The sequence below is a fragment of the Chinchilla lanigera genome, unplaced genomic scaffold, assembly GCF_000276665.1.
Source record: "Chinchilla lanigera isolate Chin_1 unplaced genomic scaffold, ChiLan1.0 scaffold00129, whole genome shotgun sequence".
NCBI lineage: Eukaryota > Metazoa > Chordata > Mammalia > Rodentia > Chinchillidae > Chinchilla > Chinchilla lanigera.
Genome location: NW_004955530.1, coordinates 112,223 through 118,281, shown reverse-complemented (window position 1 = coordinate 118,281; position 6,059 = coordinate 112,223). Strand labels below are relative to the sequence as shown.

Here is a 6,059-nt window from a genome sequence, read left to right as displayed (position 1 = left end):
ACTACCTCCAGCTTGCAAGACAGGCACCTTACCATTGAGCTGTATCCCTGGCCTGTAGTCCTAGTTAGTTTTTTGAGGAACCTCACACTGATTTCTACAGTGGTTGCACCAGTCTACACTCCCAACAGTGGAGAAGGGTTCCTTTTTCCCCAGAGCCCCTCCAGCATTTGTTATTGGTTGATTTCTTGATGATAGCCATTCTTTCTGGGGTGAGATGGAATCTCAGTGTTGTTTTAATTTTCATTTCTCAAATGACCAATGATGTTGAACACTTCTTCATATATTTATTTGCCATTTCTGCTGCTTTACCTGAGAAGTATCTGTTTATTTCAGATGCCCTTTTTCTGCTTGGGCTTTCAAATTTGGGAGATCTGTTTTTATTTTTGTTTTTTAGTTCTTTATATGTTCTCGATAGTAGTCCTTTGTCTGAGGTACAGTTGACAAACATTTTTTCTCACATTGTGGGTTGTCTCTTCACTCTGTTGGTGGTTTCTCTGCCTTTGCAAAAGCTTTTTAATAAGATGAGATCCCAGTTCTTGATTCTTAGTTCCTAGGTGACTGGGGTTTTATTTATAAAGTCTTTGCCTACACCAATGTCTTCAAGAGTTTTGCCTATTGTATCTTCCAGCAGATTTAATGTTTCTGTTTTAATATTTAGATCTTTGATCCATTTAGAATTTAGTTTAGTGCATGGTGAAAGATATGAGTTTAATTTTAATCTTCAGCATGTGCAGAGCCAGTTTTTCCAGCACCATTTATTAAAGAGGCTATCTTTTTCCAGTAAACATGTTTGGCACCTGTGTCGAAGAAAGGTGGCTGAGTATGTCTGGAGTTCTTTCTGCATCTTCTAATCTGTTCCACTGATCCTTGAGTCTCTTTTTTGCCAGTACCCTGCTGTTTTTATCACAGTAGCTTTTACAGTATAATTTCAAGTCAGGGACTGTGATGCCCCTGCCTTGCCTTTGTTGCTCAGAATTACATTTGCTATTCTAGGTCTCTTTTGGTTCCAAATGAATTTCAGGATTTTTTTCCTAAATCTGTGAGATACGTTTTTAGAATTTGGTTGGAGTTGCATTAAGTCTGTGTAACAGTTTTGGAACTATGGCCATTTTCACTATACTGGTTTTTCCTAACCAATGGATATCTTTCCATTTTTTCTTTAATTTTTGAAGAAGTAATATATTTAATCAACTTTCTCACTTCATAAGTAGTATTCCTCTCCTCTCACACCCAACCCTCTCTTGTGCCTCTAGGTAGTCCATACGCTCTTGTCCTTGCTCATGCTGGAGGTCTTTGGGCTCAAGCTTACTGTCCTACCTTACTAGTGACCCCTGGGATTCTAAACCAAAGGTGCAGACCTCACCTTGCTCCTCCTCCAATGCTCCCTCTTCCCTGACAACTTCTTCTCAGCCCTCTTGGACACTACATTCCTCTGACTTTTCTTCCACGTCTGTGGCCTCCTACTTTTTAGCCTTGTTGTATTTTCCTTTTCCTCTCTCTGCCCTTGTTCAGTCCTTGGGCGTCTGTCTACACATACTCTTTTGTTATGTCTTCCACTTTCTTCGCTTAAAAGGCCCTCCTCTCACTGATGACTCCACAATACTCAGTAAAGGTCATGATCCTTACAATAAACTAAAGGTCCTCTCCATTCTTTGCCCCCGTTTTCCACATCTGCATTTCTCTTTTCTCACTCTTATTCCTCTCTCTTGTTAACTGCATCCCAGCCACCTGGATCTCCTTGATATTCCTATACTACATCAGAAAGACTCCTACCTCATGGCCTTGGCACTGGTTGCTCCCTTTGCCCTATCTTCTCCCAGGTACCTGTGCAGCTCACTCTCTACCTCTTTCCAATCTTGTTTCAGTTGTCACCTTATCCATGAAACCTACACCAACCACATACACTGTTTACTTACCAACTTCCCACAATGAATGTAATCATTATATGTGTGAAGGGGTACTAATAAAAATTACTCATGTACTAATAAAAATTAAAATTAAAGAAAACAAATGTCTCTTAACAAGTTCCCTGCCAGGTGTGGCGCTACACACCTATAATCCCAACATCTGGGGAGGCTGAAGCAGGAGGATCACTGTGGCTGGAGGCCAGCCTAAGCTACAAAGTGAATTCAAGGCCAGCCTGAACTGCATCGAGAGACCTTGTCTCAAAGAACCAAAAAGTAAAACAAAACAAAAACCACATAAACAAAACAAAACCCCCACAAGCTCCCTTCCTCATTGCTGGCTTTTTTTCCTAGCACTCCATCTCCTCGAGAATGTGAGTCTTAAGCAGGATGGACTGTGTTCTTTGTCCACTGCTAAATGCCCAGTTTTCAGAGCAGTTGTTAGCACATTCAGTAAACACTTTCTTGGATTGAACAGATTAAGCCTCGTTCAAAACTCAGGGGATAAATTGTGGTGCGTTTCCCCAACCCCTGTGCCCCACATTCTTTATCTCAAGCAATTATTTGTACTATTCTAGGTTACCTTATTTAAATATTCTGTATTTTACAACCCTTTTAAAAAATAAACTTATCATTCTGCACACAATCTTCCTTACTTCCCTTTCTCAAGTCAGAGCTCATTTTGGACCTGGTGCCTAAACATTTCCTACCCTTTTGCCGCAGCTGTGTCCTGGTTGTTATAGAGGCTCCCTTTGAATTTTGGGCCCGCTTGGTGAGGATTTGGCTGCTGTAGCGTAAGTGGAGGAATTTAGAGCAGCTGGCTCCTCTTTGGTTTTGTCTGCTAGTCATCGGATACCGGCTCTTAAAAATCTGCACCTAGTACTATAGTGCCTTAGAGGACGACGAGAAAGGAACCACTTCTGGTATGTGGGGATGTAGCTCAGTGGTAGAGCGCATGCTTTGCATGTATGAGGCCCCGGGTTCGATCCCCGGCATCTCCAGTTCTTTTTCATGTTGCTTCTTTTGTTTGGATAAACACAGTGCTGGTCGAGTGCTGAGAAAACACCGGAGAGAGCAGTCCGCTCAGGGTAGAAAGGGTACACGGGAGCTCCCTACTTTCCTCCAAGTCCCAGGCACTACTTTTCTCTCCTGATCGAAGATCGAAGACCAAACAGCGCCAGCGTTCCACTGACATCTTGATGCCTATGTGTCTGCTTCACTGCGCGCGTAGGTCAGGTCGCTGCTGGAAAAGAATAAACAGAAAAAGGGTGAACTGGGAAGTGCTGTTCGGTGCTGCAGAGTTTGAATTTTCTAGGTCACCAAGGAACTTTAGTAACTCTGTCAAATTCCAATGAAGTGGAATTTGAAATCTGGAAAAGGGTGGAAATATAATCTAAAGGAAATTCATTATAGCATTGGTAGCAGGTGCCCGGCTAGCTCAGTCGGTAGAGCATGAGACTCTTAATCTCAGGGTCGTGGGTTCGAGCCCCACGTTGGGCGTTAATTCTTTACTTTTAAAACTTTAAATCTAGGAAGGCAGGATTAGTCATGTACCCGCGGGAAAATAAATCACGTGTGACAGCTGCGATATGCGATAGCCACATGACCCTATTATGACAAGATTAATGTTTTTGTTTTGGTAAAATATGCATCAAAAAAGTTCACTATTTTAACTCCCCCTTTTTTTTTTTTTTTTTTTTTTCGGTTTTTTGGTTTTTGTTTTTGGCAAACGGGCCTTGTGCATGCTAACTAACGATTCTATCTACCACTCCCTCCCCCAACTCTTATTTTAACTAGTTTTAATTGTACAATTATACAGCATTAAATATATTCATTGTGCTGTGAAGTCGCCACCATCATCCTTATCCAGATCTTTTTCATCTTTCTCAGCAGAATTTGTATTTCCCATTCCCCACTTTACCTAGACCTCAGCAACCACCATTCTGTCTGTATGAATTTGATTACTATAGAAAGAGTAATATTCGTCTTTGTCTTCAGTTTCCTTTCTTTGTGGTACTGGGTATTTAGCCCAGGGCCTTCTCACTGAGCCACATTCCTGCCCTCTTTTCATTTTGAGACAGAACGTGGGAAGTTGCTCAGCCACTGTCCAACTCTGGATCCTTCTTTCTCATACTCCTCCAGTCCTGGTTACAGGCCTGTGCCTTCACACCCGGGTAATACTGTATTTATTCTTTTTATAACTCTCTTCTCTTTTTGAAGACATGTAGGTCGGGCTCGTTTAGAACTAATAGCTCTAGCTGGCCTCGAACTTGTTTTTACCCTTCTATTTCATTCTCCAGGGTGATGGGATTACAGCAGGTCCAGTGCTCTTCTCAACTCTTTCATTTCAATTAGCATAACATCTTCAAGGTTGTATGTTGTAGCATTTGTCAAAATTTCTTTTAACGCTGAAAAACATTCCATTGTATGCACAAACTATATTTTTACCTATTCACTTGCCTATGGGTACTTGGGCTCCTTCCATCTCTTGGCTATTGTGAGTGATGCTATGAACATGGACATACATGAACAAGCACATACATGCTTTCACACCTTGTGAGTATACATCCAGATGTGGAATTGCTAGGTTATATAGTATATCAATTTTTTTGGAGGAATCACTGTATAATTTTACACAGGCACTGCACCACAAAATGGAATTTTTGAAACATCTTTTCAGAAGATAACATACTACAAGATTCAAAATTTGAATATCTGTTGTCAGTGACTATAGATTTCCTCCCATTCTATCACCTTAGGCAACAATTTTGGTATCTGTGTATATATTCTTTCACAGTTTCTGAGCAAATACTTTTTTTTTCTTTAACTCAAAAAGGTCACTATACCTCTGTTATATTTTGAAGATCTTTCTATTCAAGACACAAAATTATCTCAATTTTTTTGCAGCTGTACAATAGTCTGCTGTAGAAGAATGATACATATTTAACCAATTAATTACTGGTGAACACTTATATTGTTTTCAGTCTTTTGTTATTCCAATTAACGCTGCAGTTAACAAGGTTTTGGCAAGTATTATTTTACACCTTTGTAAATATCTGTGTGGTGAATCTCCAGAAGTGTGATTTGCTGGGTCAAGATTTATATGCATTTGTAATTTTAAAGATACATAAATCACCCAGCTGTGCATTCTTCCTATCAGTCATAAATGAGATTGCTTGATTCTGTACCTCCCCTCTCTTCCACCATGCCCCACCCCATCTCCATGCCCAACTCTGGGACAAAGGACTGCTTTGGCAATAAATATATCACCTTTTTGTTGTTGTTTTGTTTTTGTTTTTGTTATTATTTTTTCAGACAAAGTCTCACTATGTAGTTAGGCTGGCCTTGAACTCATTATGTAGCCCAGCCAGGCAGGCCTCATACTCCCAGTGATCATCCTGCCTCAGTCTCCCAAGTGCTGGGATTACAGGTGTGCACACATATAAACCTGCGACTCCCTCTCTTAAAATTTCCAGTACTTCTTATCTCATGTCCTACAGGAAAATATCAATTGTAAGGCCTTTGGTAGTGGCATATTCTGATAAAAGACTTTGAAAGTTAAAGTGTTGTTTTATTTATCATTTCTAATCCAATTCTGTATAACAACATTGCTTTTTCCCTCTTCAGGCTGGTGGTTACCAAGTTCTGTTCACTTACAAAGCCAGGACAGCATCAAAAACACCTATTCAGCTATTTCCCCTCCCTTCTCTTCCCTTTGTACTACTAGAAATTGAACTCAGGACCTACCTCTACACTAAGCTACACCCCCAGGCCTTTTTTATTTTTTATTTGGAGATAAGGTCTCTGTAAGTCATTAACTTTCCCAGGCTGGGCTAGAACTGAATTTTCAATTTTCCTGCCTCAGCATTCCAGAGTGCTAGGATTAAATGCATGTGCCACCATGTTTGGCCTATTCAGCTATTTGTTAGTTTGCAAATTTTCTCCCTTGGACAGGAAAAAAATTCCAACCACATATAAAAAATTAAATTTATGGCATTCTTTCTGTGAACTTGATGTTACATGAGGCATATATAAATTATTAGATCACAGTTGTGTTTTATGAAGTAGTATACAGGAAAGATTTTTATAAGTTGAACGTGGCAGTACATGCCTATAATCCTAGCACTCTGGAGGCTGAGGCAGTAGTATCGCTTC

General features: G+C 40.2%; 2 non-coding genes across 2 annotated transcripts; both read left to right on the top strand.

The window, feature by feature from the left end:
• Window positions 1-2,833: 2,833 nt before the first annotated feature.
• Window positions 2,834-2,905, top strand: Trnaa-ugc. The gene has a single exon. It is a non-coding gene; the product is annotated as a tRNA-Ala (tRNA).
• A 426-nt stretch (window positions 2,906-3,331) lies between these two features.
• On the top strand, window positions 3,332-3,404 carry Trnak-cuu. Its single transcript has one exon. It is a non-coding gene; the product is annotated as a tRNA-Lys (tRNA).
• The last annotated feature ends 2,655 nt before the right edge of the window (window positions 3,405-6,059 follow it).